We start from the raw sequence: 13403 nt of genomic DNA, 5'->3' as shown, positions 1-13403 counted from the left end.
TTGTACCAAATATGAATATCAATGCTAATTCCATACTTAACATGTCGTACTCTCTCTGTAAAGAAATATAAAACTTTTTTAATCTACTACCACTATAAAAGAAAGAAAGAGGCAGATCCAAACAATCTGATCCATCCATTAATAAGATCTAATGGCCCGTAATCTTTCTGTGTTTAACGCTACCAACCACGCATCCAGTGTTTAACGCTTCAAGCCATCCATCGATAAAACTGCCCCGCCGTTCAGAAAAAAAGCAAACAACGCACGCCCCCACGTCCTCTCGCCCCGCCCGCACGACCTCGACCTCTCGCCCCTGCTCCTCCTCCCCCGCCGTTCGCCCTCTCCCGTTCCTCGCCGCTCCTCCTGAGCCTCCCGCCGCTCCTCCATTCCTCCAGAGCCACCCGCCACGCCCTTCGTCGCGGGAGCCGCCGTCGAGCCCGTCCGTCGCGCCCGAGCCGCCCTTCGCCGCGGGATCCCCTTTGCCGCGGCTCGCAGGTTGCCGAGCCGCCGCCCCGGAGCCGCCCTTCGCTGTGGTCCGTAGGTCGCCGAGCCGTCGCCCCCGCCCTTCGACGCGGCCCGCAGGTTCCCCAGCCGCCAACGCACGCCCCCACGTCCTCCCGCCGCCCCGGAGCCGCAATGCGACGGGCCCAACCCGGAGATCCACAACACTGGCGGGTTGAGCCGGCGGGGCTTCCCAGCGGGGTTCGTGTTCGGGACGGCCGCGTCGGCGTACCAGGTGGAGGGCATGGCGAGGCAGGGCGGGCGCGGGCCCAGCATCTGGGACGCCTTCGCAGCCATACCGGGGACGATCGCCGGCAATGGCACCGCCGACGTGACAGTCGACGAGTACCATAGGTACAAGGTGTGTATTATACAGAATGAACAATCGTCCTGACTGCTATGTTTTTCTGGTGTTTCTTGGTGGTATCCTGATGTTTGACAGAGGTCTTTTACTCTGAGGTGTGTGTAGGAGGATGTGAGCATAATGAAGGAAATGGGCTTCGATGCGTACCGGTTCTCGATCTCCTGGTCGAGGATTTTCCCAGGCATATATGTGCCCTGATCCCTCCTCCAACCGCAGCAGCTTGCTAATTTTCGATCCAATATTATTTTTCCTGGATCAAAAGTAGTTTCTGATGTAGAGCTGTGTATGATGAAACTGTAGATGGGACTGGGAAGGTGGACTAGGAAGGAGTGGACTACTACAGCAGGCTCATAGATTACATGCTCCAGCAAGGTAACTGAAGTTTTCTGCACCTTAGCAAGCAGCTCTCAGCATCAGGGTCCAGACTTCTGAGCTAATTAAACGTTACATTGTGGTTGTTATTAATACAATTTTGACCAAAGGATTTATTGTTTTTTTGGCACATGAGCACTTGTTCACCTTTGTTGTAGCGCAGAGACTTGTTCCAGATATTTAAATGTCTTTTTACGTATCTTTTGTTTGTTCTCAATTTGGATGCTTTCATGCAGATCAAGTTATTATTGAGGACAAAATGAAGGGGTGCATTGCAATCTAGATTTGACTAAATGTGTGGCAGATTTGTTAACAAACACATTTACATTTAAGTATGTGTAGTATGCTTCAGGTAATTAACCACAACATTTATTTCGTCAATTATTTCCTTTTCATTCAGTGAATGTCCTTTTGTTAAAAAGCGCGAGTCGAATGTGTAAGTACGGAAAAGGTTCTCCCATTGGGTTGCCACTACAACGAAATAACCATGTAAATGACTGTTAAACATAATCTATTTTTGTAATTCAAAGGCAATGTTTCTGCCGGTCTCTTGAAAGAACTAAAAGAAATGCAGCCTTTATAACTGAATGCCTACATTCATTTTTGGAGATCACAGAGCTATATATTAACGAGTTATTATGTTGATGCACACTGCATTCAATTTAATGAGCTTGTTATTTTTCTGATCGGATTCAGTGGTAATGGAATTGGGTGGTGAAGAAAACTAGCAAGCTGCATAGGAGAAATTCATACGTGCACCCGCATGAATAATAATTTTTCGAATGTCAAATAGTTCTAGAAAAACTATACATATAAATATCTGAATCATCTGTGTCCTTGTAAAATTAGTGGAAAATGATTTGGGAGGATGAGGTTGCTTTAGTCTTGACCACGACGTGCTCTCTGGTAGCGCTGTCGCGGCCAGTCGGCCACTCGCTCTCCAAATCCTGCAGTTGTGCATGGGTCCGATGGACAGGCATGGCGGCTCAGACCTGCGGGCTCCATGATCACCATGGCGCTGCTTCCTGGCCTTGCCGCTGGCAGTCACCGAACCCTCACCGGATTGTCGACCCCACAACTAACCATCACCCTCATCTCATTAGTTGGCTTCCCTCTACTGGATCTAAATTTTTTTGGTTGGTTTGCAAAGTGCAGATGTGTGACCTCCTCTATGATGAAGGCATCGAGGAGATTAACTTTTGCTTCTCAAGCTTTGATTTAGTTGAGATGTTTAAGCAATATTGGTCACTTCCAAGTAAATTTTATGATGATGTGATATATGTCTACTAATTTCCATTTTTTCCCCTTGTGTTCAGGTATCTATACTAAAGGTTGCAGTACAACACTAGCTGGTTACAATTTTGTAGATTTCCTTTTACCCTTAGTTTGTGCTCCCTCCGATCCATAATAAGTGTCGCAGTTTTGAACTAAGGTTGGATCGGAGGAAGTAGTAAATGCCAATTAGTATAGTCCCTTAAGGCCTAAAAAGTAGCATAGGATATGGGAGCAAAAGGTTCAACGAAAACTTTTAAAACCTGAGATGGAAGTGTATTTTGTAGGCTTGTAGTGCATGTTCACCTGTACGAGCTAGAACTTCCTTTGTGTTGGCGGAAGTGTTAGCCTGCCATTATCAGTTGAGTATAGGGCTTGACCAGCATTTTGGTCTTTCATTTACTTCTTACCAACTCAAGTAAAATGTTTGAAATCTTATATCGACCACATCACTAAAATTTGGCTGGACTATGCTTGCATGTTTAAGTCGAAAGAGGGATCGACCTTCAATGTTGCCTCGTCAGGTTGTTTAGTTCCAACGAGGTCTAAATCCATTCCCCCATCTTGTGTCGATTGCCTTCTTAGTACTAATGTTTCCCCTTAGAGACATTGTCTATTTGGTGTCCTTTTTTGTACAAAATTACTTTATGATGTTCATCCTGCTAAGCTGCAGGGGTAATAGTGCTTCCAGTATTTGTAATTTTGAATCATGGTCAATTGATCAGTCATGGATTAGTGGCTTAGTATGTGACAGAGGCTCTTTGCTCCAATCAATTAGTGGGAGATCAAATAGCTTAAGCCTGTCGTACACAATGCAATGTAACTAGAATAGTCTTTATCTTTTAATCAGTTTCCCAGTTATATTTCTTCCAGAATTTAGTTTTTTTTTACTTTGTGATTTATTGGCATTTTGTTAGATGATACATGCTTCTAACTACATTACAGATCAGGTCCAAAATCAGGATACATGACAGCTGCAAAGCAAATATATCAAAGTTGCTCGGGTGGATCTATTGTGGTTCAAGCTCCTCAGGTGGATCTAATCAAGAAAACTTATTGACCGTCTTCCATTTCAACTGCAGCAATGTGGGGTGGCGCATGTGGAGTAGGAGGGTAGAAGAGAAGATGGAGAAGGTGGTTATTTTGGCCTTACGTTGAGTGTTGAATCTGTGGTATATGAAAATACTTGAGTTGAATAAGATCCGGTACTGGATATAAATGATTGAGGAGACGCATGACTTAAATAAAAAGAGTTGTGAGAATATGAAATAAGGAAATTACTGTTTCTAATTGAGTCTTAATCTAAAGACGACATTTGTATGACGCTTGCATTCACAAATTGAAGAAACTGCTGTAGAACACCTTTGTTGGTTGCAATTATCCTACAAACATCATCATTTCAAAAGTAGCAGCACAAATTTTATTCTTAAAAAACATATTTATTCCATGTAAAAACATATTTTTATTCCGTGGCAACGCGTGTGCAGCCATTTGTGTCGGAAGATAGCATCGATCATGCATCCCTTCTGGTCAATGAGACTGATAGTGGGTCTTGATTGCCATTTGTGTCGATTCATATTCATACTTGTGTTTTGGGAGTTTATTGCCTGCATAACAACAAAATTATTGGATGAGACGAGGCAAGCATGTATTTTGCATGCATGGTCGCTTCAGCCTTAGCATCTGTAGCGCATGTAGCCAAAGTAACTGTGGCTGTACTACTATTGTAGAGCAGAGCTGGTTGTCTTGAGCTTAATATGAGATCCAAGTCTCGTAAAGAGGGGTCGATGATAAGAAGCATCTGTGGTACATCGTACTTGTGGTCCTCTCTTGAGAGAGCTATATGCTGCTTTAGAAGAAAGAAAAATAGAGTGTACAGATTGATCAAACTCAACTTAAGCCACCATATTGTAATTGTTACTTTTGAAGAATGTTACATTGGTTGTTTTTTGTTGTTGTCATTTTCTTACACTAGCATCAAGAACTATAAGCATATGGTAGTATTTGATCGGGAGTAGATGTATCTCTGAAAAATGTATTAGCTGAGACGTGCGTTGCACGTGCAAGCTTACTATCACTATAAAATATACTATTAAGATTTTTTAGATCACTACAAGAAACATACATTTCTTTATAGTGAGCATAGTTAGTATTCTACCTAATATAAACGTGTAATAATTACCTACCAAATATGAATGTGCATTTACTAGTCTATGGAAAACACCACATGCTCCCTAGTATATAACGGATCGGTTCCAGGAATAGATCTCGTTCTTAGATTGAGACAGCTCGTCTCGCCCAGCAAATCCACGCGCTGCCGCCTCCAACCCTCTCCGACCCTTCCCCCGCCGCCGTCGGCTCGTGTAGCCGGGCCCTCACCCCTTCAGCACGGTGTGGGGCTGGCGTGGGACAACACCCTCGCGCGGATGCACGCAACTATGCATGGCGGCGCAGCGCGGCTGTGGCCAGGGCGGCCGACGGCAGCTCTCTGGCACGGAGGTGCGGGTGGATGCACATCCACGGCAAGGCGGGGCGTGCCGGCGCGGGGCGACTGTGGTGAGCTTCTTCATCCAAATCTAGATTGTGCTGGAATTTTTGCCTATTTGGGCCTAGCCCAATAGTAGTTTCAGAAATTTCTAATAAATCCTAGAGACCCACGCAGCCCATTTGTGCAAGGCAAGAGGTGGAACTAAAGTTTAGTCCCACCTTGCTAGTTTAGAGGGAGTTGGACCTCTTTATAAGGGAGGCTCCTTCCCCACTTGTACGAGCATGAGAACAAGAGGGACATCCACGCGTGCTCCTCCTCCGCCGCCCGCCTCGTCACGACGCGCCGCGCCGCGCCGCGGGTTGCGGAAATGAGCCGAGCCGATGTCTAATTTTTGCCACGCACTACGGGTATACGAAAGGTCATCTAGGAGCTGAAAAGTTTTGCGGTAGTGGATAATGAATACGAACGACGCACCTCTTCGCGTGCTGCCTGTTCACTTCGTCTCCCATCGTTGCTTCACCTCCCGGCGCAGCCTGTTCGCGTCCCTCTGATGTGCCTATATAAGAGAGGTAGCTCCTCTCCCGAGAGACACATCAGAAGGTTCCTCTTCCTCTCGCCACACAGTTCCAACTCTGCGCTACTGCTGTCTTCCTCATCCCGGCTTGCGGCGTGTACCGCGCGTCGGGACAGTAGGCCTCCGAGACTGCACCTTTTGAGTCATGTACGGGAGAAGGGTGATAAGGTTTTTGGGGAGCGCTCAGCGCGACTACTGGCTGCTTCATCACGGACGATCCGGTCGCCGACGACTACTTCCCCGACGACGACTTCTTCCCCGACGTCCACGACCTCCTCGACGACATGGCAGGCGAGGACATCGACCCCAAGTCCAGCGCTTCTGCTGCTGCTGTGCCGTACGTGTTCTTATCCTTTCTGTTAGAAGTCCTGCTACAGTTCTTGGCTCTAGTTTCTGCCCTACATATATTAGGTTCTATGTGGTATAAGCATCTTCATCTAGTGTCTGTTCTAGATGTGTTTACCTCAAGTTCATATATGCAGACGATGTTTACCTTCTCTCTGTCAGATTGCATGACTTGCTTTATATTTGCTATTTAGTCATGCTTTATCTAGTATTTCTGTTAATAAAATCATTCGGTAAATTGCTCATATTTCCAACAATCCAAAAACCTTATTATAGGCAATTTACCCCGAGTGGTTTTGCTGCTTCCATGAGACCTCCTATGTTTGAGGGTATCCACTATAAGAGGTGGCGCGTGAGAGCAGTCTTATGGTTTCAGACCATGAGCTGCTATGACGCCACTCTTGGCAAACCTGAAGGAGAGCAAGATGCCCAACAGGCACAAGCTTTTCAGAAAATGGATACCTTGTTTAAGGCTGCTCTCTTGAGTGTTCTTGGTGAGAACATAGTTGATGCTTATGCGTCAATTGATAATGGAAAAGATATGTGGGACGCACTCGAGGCCAAGTTTGGGGTCTCGGATGCCGGCACTGAGCTGTACATCATGGAGCAATTCTATGATTACAGGATGACTGAAGAGCGCTCCGTGGTTGAGCAGGCTCATGAGATACAGTCATTTGCTAGAGAACTTGAGCACTTCAATTGCATGCTACCGGACAAGTTTGTTGCCGGGGGTATCATCACTAAGCTTCCTCCTTCATGGAGGAACTTTGCTACCTTACTGAAGCATAAGAGACAGGAGTTTTCCGTTCCGGATCTCATTGGTACTCTTGATGTGGAAGAAAAGGCGAGAGCAAAGGACACACGTGCTCGAGGTATTGAGGGAGGATCTAGTGCCAATCTGGTACAGAAGCAAAACTTCCAGTCCCACAAGTTCAAGAACAAGGGCAAGCTTGATGGTAAAGCAAAGTTTGATGGGAAGAACAAGGCTGTGCAACACACGAACTTCAAGAAGAAGAATGGCAAGAAGAAAGGTGCTTGTCATGTGTGTGGAGATCCTGATCATTGGGCTCCTAGTTGCCCTAATCGCTATGACAAGCGTCATCCTGGGAAAGGCGGCAAGACCGCTAATGTTGTCATTGGAGACACTGACATGAAGGATGCTGGGTATGGTATATTTCCCACTATTCTTTCAGTATGTCATTCTCCTGATTGGTTGATTGACACGGGTGCTAATGTGCATGTATGCGGTGATATTTCCATGTTTTCGTCTTATCAGACCGCAGGGACTTCAACCGTGCTGATGGGCAACGGTTCAAGTGCTTCTGTTCGTGGTGTTGGCACGGTCGATCTGAAGTTTACTTCGGGGAAGATCGTGCGGCTGAAGAACGTGCATTATGTCCCCTCCGTCAATAAAAATCTTGTTAGCGGATCTCTTCTGTGTAGAGATGGCTATAAGCTTGTCTTTGAGTCGAATAAATTTGTAATATCCAAGTATGGAACCTTTGTTGGTAAAGGCTATGAGTCAGGAGGCCTGTTTCGTTTATCCTTATCAGACGTTTGCAATAAAGTTGTTAATCATATTTGCAACAATAGTGAATCAAATGTGTGGCATTCACGTCTTTGTCATGTTAACTTTGGTTGCATGTCGCGACTAGCGAAGTTGAACTTAATCCCTAGTTTCACCACTGTCAAGGGATCTAAGTGTCAAGTGTGTGTGCAAGCTAAGCAACCTCGTAAGTCTCACGTGACTGCGGAGACGAGAAATCTTGCACCACTAGAACTTATACATTCAGATCTATGTGAAATGAATGGTGTTTTGACAAAAGGTGGAAAGAAATATTTCATGACGTTAATTGACGACTCCACTAGATACTGCCGTGTGTATCTTCTGAAATCTAAGGATGAGGCTTTGAACTTTTTCAAGATCTATAAAGCTGAAGTGGAAAACCAACTTGATCGAAAAATCAAGAGGCTTAGGTCCGACCGTGGTGGAGAGTATTTTTCCAATGAATTTGATGCTTTTTGTGCGGAACATGGTATAATCCATGAGAGGACGCCTCCCTACTCACCTCAGTCAAATGGGGTGACCGAAAGAAAGAACCGTACTCTAACTGATTTGGTTAACGCCATGTTAGACACATCGGGTCTCTCCAAGGCATGGTGGGGGGAGGCGATATTGACTGCATGTCATGTCCTAAATCGAGTTCCCACAAAGAACAAAGAGATAACTCCATTCGAGGAATGGGAGAAGAAAAGGTTAAAACTCTCTTATCTGCGAACATGGGGTTGTTTGGCGAAAGTCAATGTTCCAATTCCAAAGAAGCGGAAGCTTGGACCAAAGACTGTGGATTGTGTTTTCCTGGGATATGCTTTTCATAGCATTGGCTATAGATTCTTGGTTGTAAAATCTGAGGTGCCTGACATGCATGTCGGTACAATCATGGAGTCGAATTATGTGACTTTCTTTGAAGATATCTTTCCCATGAAGGATATGGCTACCTCATCTAATCAGGAGATGCCTAGTTCATCGAATCAGGAACCAGTTACAATTACCGAACCTGCCATTTCGATGAAACACTTTGAAAGTCATGTGGAGGAGAACAATGAAGTTCCTATTAGGAGCAAGAGACAGAGGACTGCAAAGTCCTTTGGTGATGATTTTCTTGTGTATCTCATAGATGACACTCCCAGTTCTATTTCGGAGGCCTATGCATCGGAAGATGCTGACTACTGGAAGGAAGCGGTTCGTAGCGAGATGGATTCCATCTTGGCGAATGAAACTTGGGAGATAACTGATCGTCCTTATGGGTGCAAACCTATAGGATGCAAATGGGTATTCAAGAAGAAGCTTAGGCCTGATGGTACTATTGAAAAGTACAAGGCTCGGCTCGTGGCAAAGGGTTATACCCAAAAGGAAGGTGAAGACTTCTTTGATACTTACTCACCAGTGGCTCGACTGACCACTATTCGAGTTCTACTTTCACTAGCTGCCTCACATGGTCTTCTCGTTCATCAAATGGATGTTAAGACTGCTTTCCTAAATGGAGAGTTGGATGAGGAAATTTATATGGAACAACCAGATGGGTTTGTAATAGATGGTCAGGAAGGGAAAGTGTGCAAGTTGCTGAAGTCTTTGTATGGACTCAAGCAAGCACCCAAACAGTGGCATGAGAAGTTCGAAAGAACTTTAACAGCTGCAGGCTTTGTTGTGAACGAAGCTGACAAATGTGTGTACTATCGCCATGGTGGGGGCGAGGGAGTTATGCTTTGCTTGTATGTTGATGACATACTGATTTTCGAAACAAATCTGAATGTTATTAAGGAGGTCAAGGATTTCCTATCTCGCTGTTTTGAGATGAAGGATTTAGGAGTGGCTGATGTCATTCTGAACATCAAGTTGTTGAGAGATGATGATGGTGGGATTACATTGCTTCAATCTCACTATGTGGAAAAGATCTTGAGTCGCTTTGGCTATAGTGACTGCAAGCCCTCTCCAACCATATGATGCTAGCGTGCTGCTTCAAAAGAATCGAAGAATTGCTAGAGATCAATTGAAGTATTCTCAGATTATTGGCTCGCTTATGTACTTAGCCAGTGCTACAAGACCTGACATCTCTTTTGCTGTTAGCAAACTGAGTCGGTTTGTTTCAAAACCAGGAGATGTGCATTGGAAAGCTCTAGAGAGAGTTTTGCGTTATTTGAAAGGCACTGCGAATTATGGAATTCACTACACTGGGCACCCAAAGGTGCTTGAAGGGTATAGTGACTCAAACTGGATCTCAGATGCTGATGAGATAAAGGCCACGAGCGGTTATGTATTCACTCATGGAGGTGGCGCTGTTTCTTGGAAGTCTTGCAAGCAGACCATCTTAACGAGGTCAACAATGGAAGCAGAACTCACAACACTAGATACAGCTACGGTCGAAGCAGATTGGCTTCGCCTGCTCTTGAATGACTTGCTGGTAGTTGAGAAACCTGTACCGGGTATCCTTATGAACTGTGACAATCAAACTGTGATCACTAAAGTGAGCAGCTCAAAGGATAACATGAAGTCATCAAGACACGTTCAGAGAAGGTTAAAGTCTGTCAGAAAAATGAAAAACTCCGGAGTTATTGCATTGGATTATATCCAAACGTCTAAAAATCTGGCAGATCCTTTTACTAAGGGTCTATCACGTAATGTGATAGATAATGCATCGAGGGAGATGGGAATGAGACCCATAATATGAGTTTTTCACAGTGGTAACCTATTCTTTGTGATCGGAGATCCCGTGAATTAGATGTGGAAGACAAGCTGTTGGTCAACTGGGAGGAGAGTATCCTACTGTTAAAATACCACTCCATGAAGATGCAATACTCTCCTAATCTGCATGGCAGGTTGATGTATATCTTAATGTGTTCTAAGTGGCTTTTTGAAGCAGAGATGTTGTCCTGCAGAACATCTTTTGAAGAACGCACCTATATGAGTCTGATTGTTAAACGTCGCAATCTATGAGAGTAGGGTTCTCTCTAGTAAACTCATGAAAGGTCACGGAGTATGACGCATAAGCTCCACCCGCGGGGAAGACCCACGGTAGCCACGTATCGGTCAAGGCTTTATGTGAAGCTAGATTCGCAGAAAACTTGCAGTTCAAGGCCCAGTCCACTGTTCAAGTTGCTTACTAGTGTAGCATAGAGTTCTAGGTGGAAGTTCAACTTAACAGTCTCCACTGCAGTACCGGTATATAAAACAGTGTTTTGGAACCAAAGGCAAATTTTGTGTGCCTCTGGGATCTGGTGGGGGATTGCTGGAATTTTTGCCTATTTGGGCCTAGCCCAATAGCAGTTTCAGAAATTCCTAATAAATCCTAGAGGCCCACGCAGCCCATTTGTGCAAGGCAAGAGGTGGAACTAAAGTTTAGTCCCACCTTGCTAGTTTAGAGGGAGTTGGACCTCTTTATAAGGGAGGCTCCTTCCCCACTTGTATGAGCATGAGAACAAGAGGGACATCCACGCGCGCTCCTCCTCCGCCGCCCGCCTCGCCACGCCACGCCACGCCACGCCACGCCACGCGGGAATGAGCCGAGCCGATGTCTAATTTTTGCCACGCACTACGGGTATACGAAAGGTCACCTGGGAGCTGAAAAGTTTTGCGGTAGTGGATAATGAATACGAACGGCGCACCTATTCGCATGCTGCCTGTTCACTTCGTCTCCCACCGTTGCTTCACCTCCCGGCGCAGCCTATTCACGTCCCTCTGTTGTGCCTATATAAGAGAGGTAGCTCCTCTCCCGAGAGACACATCAGAAGGTTCTCTTCCTCTCGCCACACAGTTCCAAACTCGGCGCTATTGCTGTCTTCCTCATCCCAGCTTGTGGCGTGCACCGCGCGTCGGGACAGTAGGCCTCCGAGACTGCACCTTTTGAGTGCTGTACGGGAGAAGGGTGATAAGGTTTTTGGGGAGCGCTCAGCGCGACTACTGGCTGCTTCATAACGGACGATCCGCTCGCCGACGACTTCTTCCCTGACGTCCACGACCTCCTCGACGACATGGCAGGCGAGGACATCGACCCCAAGTCCAGCGCTTCTGTTGCAGCTGTGCCGTACGTGTTCTTATCCTTTCTGTTAGAAGTCCTGCTACAGTTCTTGGCTCTAGTTTCTGCCCTACATATGTTAGGTTCTATATGGTATAAGCATCTTCATCTAGTGTCTGTTCTAGATGTGTTTACCTCAAGTTCATATATGCAGTGTTTACCTTCTCTCTGTCAGATTGCATGACTTGCTTTATATTTGCTATATTAGTCATGCTTTATCTAGTATTTCTGGTAATAAAATCATTCAGAAAATTGCTCATATTTCCAACAGATTGGGGGGCTCCTCCGGCCTGCTGCTCGTAGGCGGCGCGGGCTGAGGTGGCATGGGCCAGCCGTCGCTGATGGTCTCGGCTACTGAAGGTGGTTGGCACGTAGTGTGGCATGGTGGGGTGGTCCGGTGACGATTGCGGCTCAAGTAGCCTAGTCCAGGGGCACCGATGGTGAGGATTGGTGGGGCGGCAGTGCTCAGTGCTAGGTGTCGCCCCCCCGCTGGTGGCGCTGGGTGGTGGCAGCGGGCCACCTTCCCTTGGCTCTAGGCCGAAGGCATGGCTGCAAGTTGGGGCTCATGCTCAGGCGGATCTGGAAGGGGCCCGGGGTGAATTGGAGTTTGCGCTCCGGGTAGTTGTGCTTGGGCTCAATCTGGGAAGTGCCCATGGGTGTTGAGGTCCCTCTCCTCACGTGTATGGTGGACGTTGGTGGTGGTCGAGGCTTCACAACGCTGTCGGGCAGATTAGTGTCAAGGGCCACAGACATGGTGTCATGCGAGCGCGCTCGGGGACGGCCGTTGGGAGTCATAGGGTAGTGTATCCCTGGTCCACCGGGACTGGCTAGAGACGCAGGCGTGGGTGCCTCCTAGTGTGGAGGCGTCGACCCATACTCGGTGACTGATAACGGGCTAGGTGTGAACAGAGCTCCCTTTTACTCCTCCTTCCGAGGTGGATGCACCGTGACGTGGATGGTTTGTGGGAGCCTTGGACATGGATCCCGTGGTGGCGGCCCTGGATGGTGGTCCGCATGGTTGGCTCTCCGGTGGGCACCATGGTGGCGGTGCTGGCATTCTCTCTTGGTCGTGTAGGCGGCGAGAGGTGGTGCAGTGGGTGGCTCGGGCGCGCTCTTTGTCTCTGACGACGGCAACGCTCGCGGGCGTAGTTATCTTCTTGAAGACGTCGTCATGGTGCTCCTCTCCGTGTTCGGGTTCCTGGTGAAAACCTATGTTTGTTCAGGACTTGGTAAAGGCGACGCTTAGCGCCGTTCTCCCTCCTGGGGGCGTTGTCGTGGAACTTAGGTGATATAAGGCTTAGTGTGGTGTTCTTCTCAGTGCGTCATGTACTCTATTTCGGCAGTGTAGTCACGTGCGTCGTGGGTGATCTGGTTAGCCTAGGATCGGCATTGTTTTGAGGGCTACCTTGTCCCTTTGTATCATTCGGTCGTGTACTCTGTTTGATTGGTGTTTTATATATAAAGTGGGGCGAAAGCCTGTTTCGAGCATGACGGATCGACCATGTTGTCATAGACACCCAAAACTGACGTCAAAGAAGTTTCAGACTGTACTCCGGGAGCTCCTCTACGGTGCCTTAAGCGCCCAAATGAGGGAGCTCCTAGTCAGCGCCTTCAGCGCCAACTAGGAGTTTCGGCGCCCATGCAAACGCGCTCTTAGGCCGGCCCAATACGGGGGCACGCGCAAAAGGAAATTAAGCGCAAAAACCAGCGCTGGCGAAGCATTCGAACGTACGACCTCATGCTCCCTGCAATGCTGCGCTAACCACTCGGGCAATGGGGCGGGTGTGATTGCTTAAATCTTTTCCGTCCTTATCTTCTTTCCTTTTCCCTTCTTTCTTTTTTCCTTTATTCCATTTTTCGTTTTCTATTTTTTTCTTCCTTGTTTCATGAACTGTTTTTGAAATTCGTGAACTC

The 13403-nt window shown here is 46.9% G+C and overlaps 1 long non-coding RNA gene across 3 annotated transcripts; it reads left to right on the top strand.

Annotated features, from left to right (window-relative positions):
* The first annotated feature begins 256 nt into the window (after window positions 1-256).
* LOC123070089 (uncharacterized) lies at window positions 257-3803 on the top strand. Of its 3 annotated transcripts, none has more exons than XR_006433359.1 (4): window positions 265-862; window positions 971-1237; window positions 1474-1589; window positions 3455-3803. It is a non-coding gene; the product is annotated as an uncharacterized lncRNA (long non-coding RNA). The 3 variants fall into 3 exon arrangements; XR_006433360.1 differs by having other exon boundaries at window positions 2554-3803; XR_006433358.1 differs by having other exon boundaries at window positions 257-862; window positions 1474-3803.
* The last annotated feature ends 9600 nt before the right edge of the window (window positions 3804-13403 follow it).

This window comes from Triticum aestivum, chromosome 3B (assembly GCF_018294505.1).
Source record: "Triticum aestivum cultivar Chinese Spring chromosome 3B, IWGSC CS RefSeq v2.1, whole genome shotgun sequence".
In the NCBI taxonomy this organism is placed as follows: Eukaryota; Viridiplantae; Streptophyta; class Magnoliopsida; order Poales; family Poaceae; genus Triticum; species Triticum aestivum.
This window is presented reverse-complemented; position numbering and strand designations above follow the sequence as displayed.